The sequence below is a fragment of the Vicugna pacos genome, chromosome 9, assembly GCF_048564905.1.
Source record: "Vicugna pacos chromosome 9, VicPac4, whole genome shotgun sequence".
In the NCBI taxonomy this organism is placed as follows: domain Eukaryota; kingdom Metazoa; phylum Chordata; class Mammalia; order Artiodactyla; family Camelidae; genus Vicugna; species Vicugna pacos.
The window spans coordinates 53,997,817-54,015,019 of NC_132995.1; the positions used below are offsets into that span (position 1 = coordinate 53,997,817).

Below are 17,203 nucleotides of genomic sequence, written 5' to 3' on the forward strand. Positions count from 1 at the left end.
GTTCATCTGTTGTACTGTTCCATGGCATAATTCAACTTTTTTGTAGGCTGGGTTTCTATTTGCCCCACAAAGGTCCATGTGCAGATCTGATCTCTTACTTGAATAGAGTTGTTTTAGCCATATTGTTTCCTATCTCTCACAATGTTAATCAGTCCTTAGACAGCATAAGGCCATTAAAAATGATCTCTTCTCAAGTTCATCACTGAGAATGGACTTTTGTGTGAGATATCTGGGGAAAATTACCCAAATGGCTAGATCGGAGGCTACCTGAGGAGGGTGAGTCCAAAACTAAAGATGAAGCAATTTGCTTTGCTCAAAAGCTGGTTCTCTTGGAAGGAACACAAAGTTGAATGTGTTTGTTAGGGGAAGTATGTGCATGCTTGAGGTAGGAAGGGAGCATGGTGTTGAGAACAAGGTCAGCCTCCTAAGGACACAACAAGGAGAAGTTTGTAGCTCAGTCTTAAGGGACCAGTTCCCTAGAAACAAGCAAACACATTTTTGAGAATCTTGACACAAAACAATTATGACAAAACAAGCTTTATTTAATTGGTAGTAGGAGAGTCACACCCTCAAACTTCAGAAAAGCTGAGGTACATTTACAATGATTTCACACACCTCCTTCCTAAAACTGAAGACTGATTTTCAAGGAAAGGTGATGCAAAGATAAATGGTGCTTACCCAGTATGTTCCTCACCCAACAGGTATATACTTTTTCTCATTTATTAAGTATCTCCTATGCCAAGTAATAGGGAAGACATTGCAAGGGAAATACAAATGCCTCAATATAAAAGGCTTATTTCAGGGCTGGACTGACCTCATGAACTTGGTCTGGTCATTCTCTCCACATGAGGCTAGAGGGTAGACGGTTGAGGGAGAGGTGACTTGACAAACCAGTTTGCCTATAACTGAGAATCAGAGTGAAGAGCTCACAGTAGCAGGGGTAGTTTGGACCACATCAGTCAGAATCTGGCTCTCTTCATCTCTGTGTCTCCTGTCCAGTTACTTGAAGTGAATGCTGTCCCACAGTAGCAATAACCATCAGTGACCTGCTGACACCCCAATCTAGCTCTCTCAGAGTGGACGTTTACTTACTTATCGTGCAGGTCCTAGGTAGTGGGGTCTGTCCAGAGGGGCAGTAGTGTACATAGTTAAAGTTACAAGCATCAGCGAGGACGACCAGAAGAAGCTATTCAAGCAAAAAGAGAAGTGGAGCTCATGCAGGTACTCAGGGGAGAAGTTAGGGTCAGATGTGTCTAGAGCAACACAAAGGGGATCTTGGTAGAAGGTAAAGAAACTGTGTTGAGGATGCGAGGTATTCCAGACAACTACTTGTGTCCTCCAGAGCCAGACTGTGCCAAATCCTGTGAGGTTTGGGCACTGCTCACTTGGGATCTTTTTGTTGGTGTATTAGATGTATCCTCTTTTTCTTACGCAGGAGATGAAGAGGCAGACCCCAAAAGCCTCATTTCTCCTCTAGTTTTCCTAATAGCTTCAAGGAAACTATCACTGGAAACGCCCAGCTTCTTCTAAACAAGGACAGATACTAATGATCCATGTTCTTCTTGACTCAGAGTCACAGCCATGGCCTGTCTAGGACATGTGATTGCTACATGCCACTGGGGAAGGTGGAGACACGTAGCAGTTCTAGTGAGTGCTGTGGGGTCACTATGGGTGACTCAATCTGAGGTCCAGGACATTCTATTCTTGAGCTTGAGAACATGCTGGTTACACCTTCACTGATGGTCGGCAAAACAGTGTTTCAGCCTTGGGTACCAGGTTTTGAGGACTGATAGGGACTTGCTCTTCAAGTGTCATCTGCTGGTCATTGACAGGTCACAACTTGGGTAATCTGTCAGGTTGCCCAACAAAGTTCTCTTTTATATGAGACTTCACAGAAAATGATCCCTGCTTTAGAAGCATTCCAATCCTCTTAGAGTTTCCCAGAGAACAATCTCCTGAAGCAGGTCCTAGGCCAGCCACCTCCCCCAGCAGCCCTTCGATGGCTGCCTGTCTTCTGTGATGTGTTTCAGTTACATAAGCCCAAGAGGCTCAGTGTCCATGCGCTTGTAAGTAAAAATTCTTCTGAAGCTATAGCTATAGATGGTACACAGGGGCAAAGGGGGTAGGAGGGGGCAGGGAGCAGGAGTACGAGATAGGAGGAATAAAAAGGGTGGTTGGGAAAGAAAAATAGGGTGAGGATAGGGGTTGGCAAGGTGACTGGGAAGCTCCAGGAGGGCAGGAAGAAGACGGGGAAGTGGTTTATATAAAAAGGTATTGTCTCACACCAGGTCCACAAGGGTGGCAGGAGACCACCAGACCCCAACGGCTATGAGCTTCCACCCTGGGACCCCAGAACCTCACTTGGATTTACTTGCTGGTGGCTTTTGTGTGCAGCCTCCTCCTCAATACTATCGGTGAACTCAGTACGCGCATCTTCCGTGTCGTCCCCTGCAGCTGCACCTACAAGTAAGTCCAGAAGAGAAAGGTGACTCCCTTTGTAGGTGCCTTCCAGACAGCAGCTAAAATTACACTCGTTTTTGCCATTCGCCTCTGATGTCTTCCTTTCCCCATATGCATGGCCCCTAGCCAGCAGGCTCACAAGGAAGGCAGGACCAACGTGCCAGATCTGTACAAAAGACTCTCACTGATGCTTTCTTACTAACACTCAAGCTTACAGCTCAAAACGGAAGCTGCCTTTGACTGCACAGACCTGTACCTGAAGAGCCAGCTGTCAGAGAGAGTGGTTACCCCCTCACTTATTTCCAGAAAGCTTGAACTATTCCCCCTCCTGCCACTACCTGGCCATGTAACCACCTTCCCGCCTGTGACATGGGCCCAACCTGCTTGACTTTTTTCCCATCGCTGAGTGCTGAGAGGGTCCCGGATTTCCTTGGGATTAGGGCAGCCCTGCTCTACTCACTTTTCCATTGTGGGGATCAGCTGTGTGTGGGGTGATAACCTCTCTGAGGAACCCTCCTCTGAGGGCCCTGTGTCCTACTGAAGCTCAGGTCCAGTCAAGACCCAAGGCACAGAATGGTTCAGCTGTTTCCTAATTCCTTCCTCTTACCTCCCCTCCTCCCCATCTCCCCCAAACTCTTCTCCAGTGCCAAGATCTTTTGCCTGATGATTTGTTGCACTGTTTTGTCCAAATGGAATTTAATCCATTTTTTTCATTCCCCGAAGATGAAGTTACTTGAGGCACAAACATACATGCTTGCACTAAGGGACAAGCAGTTGCAGTTCATGGTCTGGATAAAGGTCTACGTTGACCAAAAGAATCTTCTGCAGCTTGAGGCCTATGCTGTTCAATTCAGTAGACACTAGTCACATGTGGCTATTGAGCCTGAAGAACTGACTTTAATATAATTTAAATTAATTTTAATTTAAGTAGCCATACATGGCTGGTGGCTACCATGTTGGACAGCACAGATCTAGGGTATTTCTTCTTCTCCACATCTGTTAAAATAAGACTATTCATCAAATTTTAGATTAATACTAGTGGCCCACATTATTGATTTCTTCTGAAAGTGTAGGAATTTGTAATTGTTAATTCCTTTGGACACCAAAGAAAATCTACTGTGACACTCCCTGAGCCTTATAGAACTTACCCAAATTAGAGATTAGAGAAACAGTTCCGACCCTGGCCTTGGGAACCAACCTGTTAAAACTCTTCTTCTGACCACTGGGTTAACTGGGCCTCAAAGAGATTAGGTGGCTTGACCAAGGTTACAATGGCTAGTCCCGGACAGGAGCTGAGCCAAGATGTCAAGTCTCTGGACTGTCAGACAGAGGCAACTCACTGAAGTACTAAAAGGGAATAAGCATTGTCCTCACAGCTTAATCTTATGACTCATTCCCTGGTCTTCATTATGAATGGTGGGTTCACTTTGGATCAAGGCAGTACCCTGTTCAATACAGCTGTACTCACAAGGAGGCACCTTTACCACTAAGCATCTTTAAAGATCATGGCCAACTGTGTACAATAGGGATTTCCAATACTTACTTTTTCAAGCCCCAGAACCATCTCATTCAGGATACTGGTTGTGTAGAGGTGAATGAACACACTACCTAAGCTTTGCCTGTTCAGAAACTCACTGAACCTAGGATGCTGATTCATTTGAGGACATCTATAGTATATTATGCTTACTTTGGAAAAATCTTTCCCTGTGCAAAAATAGAGATCAGAGCCTTTTTTTTTTTTTAGCAAAGAAATGAATTGTCCCACTCAGTGATTGAAAAAAATATACTTTTCACATTGTTTCCCTTCTGGGTGTAGGACTAGAGAAGGATCCTTGGCTGAAGAAAGTTCAGCTCTATGAGGTCAGGATCCTCATCCCTGTAGCGCTGGGCCCACAGCCAAGGTGATTCGGGTGCTACGTTCCAGAAGTAAGGTAAGTGGGGGTGAGGAGGGTGATTGTCACTGGCCTTGAGTGCTTGTAACACTTTTGGCCCTTCACTTACCTTTGTCGACCTTTCTGATGCCACGTCTGCATTTCTAGATAGTCTTTTCTTTAATTCACTCTGGGGTGGGATACCATGATTTTGACTTCATTCGGAGTTAAAAGGAGACAAAGCAAAAAAGGCCAATTCCATCTTGACACCCTACTACATGGGGGTTTTGTTTTCCTTACTCATTTTTTAGCTAGCTTGTGGTCTGCTGTACTTCCTTCGGGGCAGCTTGAAGGGTTGCTCAGCCTTTACCAATTTGAATTAGAATGCTGAAAGCTTTTGTGTGTGTTTCCCTGAGGTTTGTAAAGTTAAAAAATTTATAGAAAAAAAGTTATCCTACACAAGGTCCTATCTAAGTTTACATTAGACATCCCTCTTTCTGTTGTCATTTCTGGTTTTTCATAAGCGACAACAGAAAATTGCTCTTTGTGGGCAATACCCTTGTCTAAGCTTTTACAAAGCAACAAAACACTATGTTCAGAACTAAATTGGAGTAGTACTTTAAATTTCTAACTTGACGTTACTATATACTCACTAATTTACTGCTTATTTATGATAAATATGAAACAACATGCCTGCCACCTTTAGAATTTCTGAAAGCTAAGAATCTCTTCCCTCAATTTTAACTTGCTTTTCCAGGTTTTATCTCCAAGGTTGTTTTACATGTTTGACTGAAAATTTTATTAAAAATTTTAATATTTTTTAATACTTCTCAAGTTGTGGTTCTTTCAAGTTTCTTGGCTCTGAGACATACATAATGAGACACACATAATGAGACACACATAACCTCCCTTTCCTAGATTTAGAAAATTATCTTCTACCAGCTATCTGACTCTAGAAAGTATACATAAATAAACTTCTCAAATACACTACTATAAAATCTTTGGGTGAAATTTTAAGTATTATACAAATATAAGGTCTTCTTTTATCATTAAGGCAAAAATTCACACTTTTGTGCTTTTTAAGTTGAGGATGGCATAATTACTGAGAACACAGACTCCGGAGCCAGATTGCCTAGGTTAGATTTCTGCATTTGTCATTAGTTATGTGACTTCAGACAAATCACAATCTTCCTGTAACTCAGTCCCCTCACCTATTAATTAGGGTTAATAGTAATATCCACTGTGTACACTTGTCAACTTTAAAAAGTTTCCTGCTTTTGAAGTGCTTAGAACAGTGCTCGGCATACACTGTGTACTCCATAAATGTTGCCTTATTATTATTGTTGTTTTACATTACTGTTGGTAAACTGGTCTCTGGGCTGAAGAGTTGAGGGTTGGAAATGGAGACCAGAGAACCTAAATGCAGTCAGCAGAAGGATCTCTCACATTATCAATGGATGATCCTGACTGAGTCTACCTGCGCTTCTTCACTGCTGAGTATCTGTTCCCCCACAGGAGGTGTGAAGTAACATTCCTAGGTTCTCCCTCCTTCACAGGACCGCTGAGAGACCACAGAGCGGTCAGTAAAGTAAGATGCACTCTTTTGAGTAGGTGCTTTACAAATAGGATTCATCATCATGAAACAACTGCCTTAAAAACCATCGTGCATGAATAAGCCTTGAGGGAAAGTCACGAAGTGTTATTTTGATTCCTCAGTGATGAGTCCAAACTGGGCTGCAACAATGCCATTGTCTCCAGATTCTACTCTCTAGTCATTATAATTTCCTTTTTAAGCCATTTATATGCAACCGACAGAAAAAGACTAAGATTTTCCCATAAGTTACTCAGAACGTGGGAGTCATATTTGAGTAATTTCTGAAAGGGGATTCAAAGCGCTAAACTTTACAGCACAAACAACTTTGCAGCGCCAAGGGCCCGGCCGTTTTCCCCTCAGCGCCAGGCTCTTGTGTGGCGGCCCCCTGGGCCCGTCTCACTGCCACTCCTAGGCACTCTGCCACGCGCTCTTCACCAAACTCTCACGTGTTCAGTCATGAGCCAACTACTGCTGATAAAATATGATGATGCTACCTGACAGAATGAAAGGAAACATGTCTGCCATCAAACTGCAATTCTACCTGCATCTATTCTCCTCTGGACCATAGGAAAATTTTAAGATTTCATAGTCTTCCATAAGCTTCTGCCGAGAAATAAAATTCTATAGCTAGACAGATTCTGATCCTGGAACAGAAGTAGCTAGAAAACTGCTGTCTGCGGTCGAGCCCCATTATGGTGGTATCTCTGTGTCTTTAAATTGCAACATCTCTTAGGTACCCTTCCAGCCTGTTCTTAATTCAGAAAGCAGCTATTTTCAGTGATTTAAAATTCTGTAATGTCAATGAATTCTCCCTGCTTATGATCTCTTTTTCCCTCAGAGAAGACAAGAAGAGGACTTTCCGGGAACATTTACAGGGACGGCACCACCGATCATCGCAACTGGCTCCTCACATTTCCATCCCACTCTCTACTACTTCCTTCAGCAAGGAGAGCAGAAAAGGTTTTTAAGGTAAAACAGTCCATTTCACATTTCTGGGGGAAAAATAATGCTGTTTCTTTAGTCTCACTTCCTTGAGAGCACAAAAATTCAGGTTTCTTCCTCTTCCTTCCTTCACATAAATACAAAGGCACTTGCTCATTCCAGAGCCTTCCTTTGACTTGGAATTTTAGTACAGTAATCAATAGACTGATTCTCCTATAAGGAAAAAAAAAGGTACGAGCTTTCTCTTCTTTTCACATAGATCTTTTAAGAGTGAAACCAAATAGTTACTGTTTGGCCTTTGATAATTTTATTGGATCAGTAACAATTTTTTGTGTGTCTCAACTAAAGTAGCTGAAATTCTAACGCTTATGTATAAAAAAGCACACGCTCCATTTCAGCACAGATGTTAACACAGTTTAACACAGCACAGTGCCATGAAGAGATGAACTTCCAGAGGGAAATGTACAGCTTGTTTTGGTGGGAAATAGTCCTGGAAATAATCTAGCGCCAAGTTACTGGGTCATTTAACATGTCATTTCCTTCTTCATTTAAATTGTTATGAATCACTTTAATTTTTCCCAACAGCCCTAGGATCAAAGGTTTACGTGGAATAAAAGTAAACCTGCTTTTATTATCCAACTGATAATACTTATTGGAAACAGACAGAAATTCATGATTTATAAAACATATTTGTATATATACACATGCCTCTAAAGTTTACAGACTGAGAGAGAGATTGGTATTTCATAGCAACGATTTTGGTAACTGCAAAAAGAAGCATTGCATACTCAAGTTATATACTAAAAGCAAACCTACATGCATTTGCTAGACAATTATGAGTTCTCAAAGGGAACAAGGAAGTCGATTTGGTTCATGTACTTAATTAACACCCTACTCTTCATTAGATCAAGCATTTTCTGGTATTGCTAAACTTTCCATTTTATCCAGAAAAAAGCTGTATGATACTTTTATGTCTGGAATCTGACTTTAAACTACAAAAAGGGAATGTAGTGCAAAAGGAATTAATATGCTGCTTTATGCATTTGATTATTCTTATTTGAAATCTGATAAAATTAGTATTGTCAGCTCTACAGTTTTATGTTTCCCTTCCACTTCCCATCCTTTGTTGAAAGCAAATTACAAATGCTAATTTTTTATTTGGGAACTTCATCCTGCCTCATGTGATTATACAGAAGTTGAGGACTTACCTTCTGTCAATATTCAAACTACTTAAAAGCTACATGATTTTTTTAAATCATAATACAAAGGTTTTAAGTTATTGCTCCAAATGTCTAGTGAGAGGGTAGCATCCAAAACGCAGTAAGACGGAGAACTATTACCCCACAGAAATCACTCTGACGTAATTTCCCATTGACTCATTCTTTCTGTTTTTCACTGGGTTGCCTTATATAAGCTCCATATTCCTAGCTATTCTTTCTATAATACACATGGTCCTGTACTACCAAAGGGAGAAAAGCAATCTGAGTTTTACCCCAAGAGAAACAAGGTAAAATACTCTATATGCTTACAGCCACAGGGTGTTAGTATCTGAAAAAGACAGCTAATTTCATCTATTGTACCTCAAGTACCATTTCTACAAGGCAGATGGAAAATGGACTTTAGAAGCATGTAGGTGACTAATATTTCCTCCCCACGCCCTAGGAAGTTTGTCGCACTTCCCTGCCGGGCACTGGCTGCCGAGCTGAAGAATCACCAGTGAGGCCCTAGCTGATGAGGCAACTTGAGTTTTCCAGGGATGTGAAGATTCTGTGCCTTTTTCAAATAAAAAGACCAAGAATCCAGAAAACAATGACTATCCTAACAACAGGAACTAGAGTTTTCTAATACCGGCTCAAGGAAAGCAAAAGTATGGAAGTATTGTTCCTTCTAGGGCTTGCAGTCCAAAGGGAAGACTTTACGTAGGTCAGTTAACCTCTCTTCCTCGGGGAAAGGCGAAGTTTTGGTGTCATCTGATCTGTCCCTCCTTTCCCTGATCAGAGGACTCTAGACCCAACTGCAGACTGAAGCAGACAGAACTGAGATCAATTTTCTCAAACTGTTTTGACGCTATGAGGCAAACTTCTCAACCAGAAACTGAATTAAAAGCATAAGTAAGCATAAAAGTGATAAGCCTTTTATATGTATCTGCCACTGAGGCCACTTCTGTATAAACTGCACAACAGAATATACTAAGGAACCGCCTAAGGGAACTTGTGGCTTAGATCTAACATCCTATCCAGGTCAAGACTCTCTTGATCTTTAACAGATCTCTCACCTCACATAATGACAAAAGTAAATCTTTTAAAAATATGAATGAGGAAGGAGAAGAACCAAAACTATTGCTGCTGTCCACAAATGAATGAAGGGAGGTGGGTGTGGGAGAGGGGCGGGGTGGTGGGTAAGGGTAAGAGGTCACCCGTTCAAAGTAAAAGCTTGACAATATTAAAACAGCCCCATCATGCCTTTTCCAAAAAGTTGTGACTTGGCTTAATAGCTAAAGAGAGAACATGCAAAAAAATGTTGATTTATACTAGTCACTAACAATCGCTAGACTTCAGTAGTTTAGTTTAAACCTGTAATAGAAAGGAGTTTAGGGGAAATATCTGTCAAAAGGACTTCCACTTCATCATTAAATACATCTTGGAGGTCCCGTTCAACTCTCTACTGCTAAAAGCTACACACTTCAACTACCCTGACCTCTTACAAACATTACAACCAAGAAGGAAATGTGAGAAAAACCAAATCTAGCAACATGGATTTTTCTCAATTTAAGTTCTATGCTTCCAATTAAGCATAGCCTGAGCCTTTCAAGTTTTTTATTCAAGCACAAGGTTCTATAAGCACACAGTGCTTTATCTGAAATTATTGTGATGCTGAGAAATGCCTGGCAAAGTTAGATAGTTCATAGGAGGAAAGGTCTGTGCTCCTGAAGAGAGAATGGAATCATATTATCTCATGCTAAATATGATTATATGAATGACGTGGTCCATGAAAGCATCATGCATCTATGGGCTGCAGAACAAAATGACTTAGAATCATATTCCCTAATAAGATGCCAAATTATCACACAAAATTGTTAGACCAGCAAGCTCTCTCCAGTTAGCACTGTTTGCCAGCCTCATTCCAGATATAAAGACCAGAAAGTCAGTATCAGATTTTAGTCACATCTACGGTACCAAGATCAAACTCTTAATTTCTCCTTTGCCACTAAATCATTTAATTTTCTAAAATGCTTCTCAAGGACCGAGATCAATGGCAAGTAACTATAGCAGCATAAGTTACTCTATCTTTTTAGGGTCCAAATCAGGACCAGAATTCACTTACTTTTTCCCCTAATCTACATATTTTAATAATTTTCCCGTAGGAAGTTGGGTCTCTCATTATTCACCCAACTATCTTAATATTTCTAATACTCAGCAGCTGTTCAAGATACCAAGGGAACTTCCTACTCTTGTTGGAGGGTGATAGAAGCAGGAGTGGTTGTTACACAAACTACTGTGATCACTATAAGCTATGAGAACTCAAGAATCACCTGTGGCTGAATGTTAATAGGAAACTTAGACAGCATCATTGGTCTATTAGTAAAATTAAGGGAAGACACTTCCTAAATGCCTTGTCATCATATGACAGACTCGTCTTTGGTGGGATGACATTTCTACAGCTCCACTACCTGCCTCTTCACTTCCAGAAAGTTACAAAAATCTTTGTGGGGGAAAGGGTCACTAAAGATTGGAAGACTAAGAAAAAAGGATGATTCTGCTTATACTTCCTATCTCCTTTCATAAACGACCCTCTTTTCCCCCCAAAGCCCATTAAAACTGGAAAGCATTTTCTTTAAGAGGAGGGCTTATGGCTGCCAATCTTTTGCAAAATACTTAATCAGAAAATCCCAGGATGTTTCTCCAGTAGAGTATTTTCTTTCCTGTCCACTTTAGAGTGACTGATGCTCTTTCTGTTACAGGCGTGGCTAAGGTTACAGAAACCTGGACAAAATTTAGAATGTAAGTAAACCGTGTCCACACACAAAAGTGAAAGAAATAAAAGTGTCATGTAAAAATGCAGGGAAAAAGTAAAAACCCTTGTGCTCTGCCTAGTTTAGAAAGGGGACACATTCACAGTGCGAAAGAGCCTCAATTCCTATTAACCAAATTCCATGTTTAAAAACTGAAAACTCAGCTTCTAACTAGGAAATTTGTATCTAGCAGAAACAAGAAACCTCGTGGGTGAACAAAGCTCTAAAGTAATCTTGGTTACTTTTTATACCCTTGACATTTAGGATAGCAGAAATACAGTCTCCAGGGCCCCCTTGTTGCCACAAGAAAGCACTGAGACAGTGACCAAAATCTAGAAAGATCTGTGACATTTCGCTCTAAACCATCCAAACACTTCAAAGTCTGAAGTCTATTACTTACTTTAATATGGAGAAATGTTAAAGCACTAAATGGAGAAAATTATAGGCCTTCACGTAGTGCCAAATGAAAAGATGTAAGAAATAGTCTCCTCTGACTATAAGGTACTTCGTGAAATACTGAATTTAAAGGGGGGGACATTATCTTTGAAATTACCTTTCTATATAGAGAATTCTGACTCTAGAAGACCTCGGAGCTTTCTTAAAATCATGTTCTGACTCAATAGTACACCCTCAGTTTAAAGAAAACACTTAAATGAAATTTAATCTGCACCGAATCTAATTTCACTGTCATTCAGTCATCAACTCTGCAATATTAGAGGTAAAGGTTTACTGTGAACACTTTCATAGTCTTTGCCTCTGCTGTATAACTTGGCCCTCCCAGTAGTTGCAGTCTACTATTGCAAGACTTGGCTTGGTTACCGTCTAATAAGGATTATACCACTTTTGCAAGGTCATTCTTAGACTTTCAACCTCTTTCTCTCTCACTCTCTAATCTTGAAACTTGTGTTTGATTAAGAAATTGCTCTCACTCAAAAATCAGGAGTTGATTGAATGGCAAAAATAATACACACACATGCATATGACATGATATGGAACATATGAAATGGATTGTGAAAGTGGGGGAGGAATAAACTTTATTGGCCCATAGAAGGGATGAGAGAATAAGGAGGGAGGGCTGGGGAGAAGAATGAATATGGGTGGGAAAACTAAAATGGAATGATTTAAAAAGTGTAAATATACTTTGTAGCCTTCACCATTCACCTTCGTGATAGATACGTACAGGGAAATACAGGCAGACTACAGTGAGTTTCACTTTGTAGCTGATGCTGCTTCTACCAGTTCTATCATTAGTAAGTCACCATTTAATTCTTCCACAGCCAGACAAGGCTCTCTGCTTAGTACAATCATAGTCATGACCTCACCTACTTTCCAGTACCCTCTGGACCCAAGAGGGTGATTTTTGATCTCAGCGATGTTGCCGCCTGGCACCTGCCATCTCAGCGTCCCCAGGCACAGCCGTGAAAATGAAATCTCCTTCATGTCCATGACGTGTGCCTCTGTTGTCTGGCTGACTGGGTCGTCTCCGTGATAGGCAGCGACGGCAGAAATGGGTGTCATGGGAGGGGCTGACAAAGGGAAAGTTGCATTGGCCCTACTGAACTGTTCTCTCCTTTCAGGTGACTCCTGGGAGGACCGTCCCCAAGGGCCTTTGAGTTTCCAAGGGTCAGAGATGCAAGCTTCACAAGCACAACTGCAGACAAGCTCCCAGGTGACCCATCACCTGCAGCTGCAGCGGGACCAGCAGTTTGACTGTGGTGACGGCAACGCCAGGCTCGGCCTTTCCTCCACCGTGTGGGGCTTCACAGCCAACACTGAGTTTGGAGACCAATGGCCGCCCCTCCAAGGTAAGAAAGGAAAGGAAGCTGTAGTCCAAGAGCTGGTCGTTCCAGGGCTGGGGGTGGAGGAGACAGTGGGGCCTCTGCCATGCTCCTTTCATGTCCTCTCGAAATCCTCAATGCTCTAACAGAGGGTAGCGAGCAAGAGCCTTAGATTTAGGGCCGGCTCTGCCCCAGGTCCTGGGTTTGCAAACGCCTGGTTTTTTAACTGAAGCAACTTATTTATCTTCTGAGGTATTCACTTCTTTTTTCCCTTATCTGACCTCCCGAAAGTTAAATCTGCCTTCCAGGGTTGTTTTCAGTGTTCAGAAACATAGTTCCCAGAGTCCCTGGTTCGATAAAACCTGCGTCAGCGCACCTGTGACTGTGTGTTCTCTACCCATGTATCTTGCTGGAGATTTCACACTTACACAGTGCGTGCAAATGCAGTCTCTCAGCTGAAATGCGGGACTTTGGATGGTCAACACTTTCTCTAGACCCCGTCTTCCCTCGCTTTCTCAGAAAGGCACGTTTGCCAGTGTTCTCTTCTCATCATCCATCCTCAAGCCAATTTTCCCCTGTCAGGTGCACTCAGTAACAGTGAGTTTCTAACGTTATGTAGCAACGTAAAGACTGACTGTACACTTCAGTCTGCTGTTTCACATGGCGGTTGTTTTTCTGTTTTTAGCCCTTTATTTAAAAGAAAGAACCACCTTTGTAGATGAGGTGAGCCCCTCAGGTTCTTTTCTGATACTCCATTTAATTTGTCCTCTTCACTCGTCTCCACGGTCATGTCCTCAGTTTTCTTACCATGATCCCACTCTTCTCTGATTTTCGTAAATGAGCTTTCAAACCCTCACGTACATGTCATCTCAGTCGTATTCATCTTTCCCCTCTACTGCTCTCAGTATCTCCATTAGAGACTGGGCCCGCCTGGTGCTCATCTGTCAGGCAATGGCCTCATCTGAGAAATGAGGAGAGGGGAGGTGAGAGAAGAAGGAGCACCACTGACCACCTTACAAAGATCTCATGGGAAGGGCTCAGGGCATGTTAGGGATGTGTGGCCATGACAAGTGCCATTAGCCCTAGTGGTATTTCTTTGTGTTCCCTTCCCTCTGGTCTCTCTTTTTCTTGACCTTGCCTTCCTACATTCCTGGCCAGGAATCAGCCCCACTGGCTCAGTCGCTCTCTCTCCTGCTCACTTTCCCCGGAGGCCCGAGTATGAATCCAGGCATCACAACAGATTTTGCTGCAATGCCTAGTCTTCATGCCCTTTATTCTCATAATCGCCCAGATCTAATAGTTCATGTTACCACCTTACCTCTCTTATTCCTCTTATATGTTTCTTTTTCCTTTTTCAAAGTCAACTCATCAGAGGCTGTTACAATGATGCATTGCACATCTCAGTTCCAATATCCATTTCTTCCTTTATACACACACACAATTGTGAGAGTTGTTGTATGTTTTTTAAACATCTTCCATGCCTTATTTAGCTTGAGTATGTATAAACATTATATATAGCGTATGAACATATATATGGGAAACATATACTGATACACATATGTAACGATTTCCCGTTTGGGGCTTCCCCAGTTCTTTGTATGTTGAGGTTTTGTTTCAACATTGAATTTCTTTACTTTCTACAATCCCTTCCCTTCCAGCAGTATTACCTCTGAATGCCCTGATTTCCTTGCCTTTGTCTTTTCTAACTGGGAAATTTTTGTTTTCATGAATTCTATTTTTCTTTAACAAATATTCTTTTGGCAACGTGAAGATGTTTTCCTCTTGGCAATCTTACCAGAAATACATAGTTTGGGGACGATCAACAAAAGTGAAAACTACCAAGGTGTCTCCACTGGCTTCACCTGGCAGGGACGTTGAGATGGCCTCTCTTGTTCCTGGACACTTTGCTTACTTGATGTTCCACTTGGTAGACGAGTAAGTCATTGTAAGGTCATGAATAACAGTGGATCCTGTTTTCTGTGGTTTTATCTTCAGAGCTGGGTTTGGATGCTTCCATTGGAATGAAGAACCCCCCCAAGGTGGAGGGTGAGGGCTCAAGTGCCAGCCAACATGAGTGTCAAGTCTCTAGCAACAGCAATGCCTCCAGTGTCCTGAAACAGAAGATTCTGCGAAGAAAAGTGCTGCGCAGCAAGTGGAGAATTGCATGCAGATTCCCTGGCCTTCAAGCTTAGGGGACAGAGGTAATCACATCTAGGCCCTTCCATGCATGTCTTCCCTGTTGCTCCTCATCTAAGATTACAGCTCAGACTCCACTCTCTTTTCTCTTCCTTGTTCCTTCACTGAAGAGTTGATCCTACCTGCGTCTGGTCTTTCCTTGTTTTTCTGTGGGAGCTGCCACCCTGCCAGGCCCTTCCATCCCCACTTTCTGTTTGTACTGTGAACTCTGCTGTGTTCTTGCTGCTGCTGCTGCTGCCCTGGTACTTCTTCTCACCTCTACTCGTAGCTACTGGGAAGCCCGGCCCCGCGGTCCTCCTCATCAGAAGAGCGTCATTTAGGGCCCTGAACACGGGGTTCTTTGCCTGAAATCACACACTCCCTTGGTGTCATTGCCTTCCTTTCCCTACCCTTCCTCCCTCCACTCCACTGCCTCTTCCAGAATCACTGACGTCATGAATCACATGCACATGGGTTGGGTTTTGCAGAACACAGCTAGGACAACCTTCACTCCTCGACGTCTCCACGTGAATAAAATTGGTACAACTGAGGAATGAGAACCCTGGTTACAAGAACCAAATATAAATCTCTGTCATAGGTGGGAGCGCTGGACTGGCCTGGAGTCAGGTTTCTCGCCAGACACTGGTGGTCAGCTCTGTGCTAATGTCCATGGGGCTCCCAGTGCCTCACTGGAGCTGGCATTAGGTGGAGGACGGTAGATGGCACCCTAAAGGGACATTGGCCAAAAGCAGAGGCACAGGCCATGTGTTGACAGAACACAAAGAACGTGACGTGCCTAGGGTTTCAGACCTCTCTTCCTTTTACTCACATGACTCTTACTACATGTTCAGTGAAAGTCCAGGAAAAAACATGGGCTGAGTTGGCATCTGACGCCAGGGAATCTAGGAGAGCATCCCAGTGAATTAACCTGGGGCAGATTTATGAAGACTCAGGTATACAGGATACAAGAAGATCATTGCCTCAGGCAAGGCCGTTTGAGAAGGCAAGTGATTTCTTCTAGACTGCGAGAAGGAAGGTGAAAAAATCTTCATGGCCAGCAGGACAGGAGTTCATGGTGGAAGTAATGAAGCGAAAGAAAAAGAAAGGTGTGAAGTAGTGTAGGTCTAGTGGGTAGCTCTAAATCTTGCTATCATGAAGAAACGCTGGGTGAGCTTGGATCTATCTAACATGAATGACTTGACCCAACCCCTTGATATTCTGATTCTAACGTTCTGAGGTGAGGTTTGGGCATTAGTATTTTGAAAAGCTCTGCTGACATGCATCTAGGGATTGGAAGGACTATGGATCTGGTGGAATATCAGGAAGCAGTAGAGGAGTGTCCCAAGGATCCTTGCTCCAGACAGCAGTCTGTTTCTGAATGTATATGAGGGATGCTCAGCCCATTCCTCCCTGGGACATATGAGAAAGGCAGCACTTCGGTCCAGGTCAAGGGCAATCAAAAGTCAGTTGGTTGCTGAGGAGCCAGCGGTGGGGATCTGGCTAAGACTCTGCAGCAGCTGTGAGGTGGCGTGTCCCCAAACACTGGTGGGGTGAGGACAGGGGACCCTAGATTCTGCACCACAGTCTGCACGTTTGTTTCAGGAGGGATTTCTTCTAACGTGTGGATCTCACTTTTCCCTTCAGCCAGCCTCGGGCTCGACCTTCAGCTCCTCCTATCAAGACGATCCCGGGCTGCTCTTGCCTCTTCCAAACATGTGGTCATCCCCCCAGGCGCAGCCATCAACAGAACCCAACAGAAACCCACATTTGATCCCTCTGTGTCTCTCTCTGTCCTTCTATCTATCTCTCCTCTGACTCTGTATCTCTCCTCTGTCTCTCTTTCACAGCTACCCAGTATTTTAGCTACTCTAAACAGATATTCCAATTTGGAAGAAACCGCATCATCAAATTTATTTTTCCTACTAGATGCAAAAAGTCTACGGCATGAAATCAAGTTCAAGTCCACACAGAACACTGCAGGGATCCTTTCCTGAGAATCATCATCACAACCACCAGCCACATCCCATGATTATTATTGCAAAACACTGATTTGATGGGAGAACTCCCAGGCATCAGTCTCCAAATGTTACCCATTGAAAAGGAGACCAGCGCTTTGATGGATACTCAGCTTTGAGAGATCGTAATGCTCACTCCTCTCAATTGCCATCCTGTTCACACTGGCATCTGGAGCAGGTGGAAGAAGGCAACATGTCAGCCTGGACATTCTCTGCCACCAGATGGGCTGTGCTCGGTGCAGCCGGCTTTGAACATGCAGTGTCCGTGCTGAACAGGTTTCGTTCGAGTTTCATCACAAGGAAGTTATCAGACAACTGTAGAATCTAGACCATTGAACAGGACAACTGGCCTGTCT

The 17,203-nt window shown here is 42.9% G+C and overlaps 1 long non-coding RNA gene across 1 annotated transcript; it reads left to right on the forward strand.

The window, feature by feature from the left end:
- The first annotated feature begins 289 nt into the window (after positions 1-289).
- Positions 290-16,938, forward strand: LOC140698210 (uncharacterized). The gene is made up of 7 exons (XR_012075843.1): positions 290-2,466; positions 4,277-4,391; positions 6,764-6,894; positions 10,829-10,868; positions 12,457-12,684; positions 14,653-14,858; positions 16,477-16,938. It is a non-coding gene; the product is annotated as an uncharacterized lncRNA (long non-coding RNA).
- Positions 16,939-17,203: the final 265 nt, after the last annotated feature.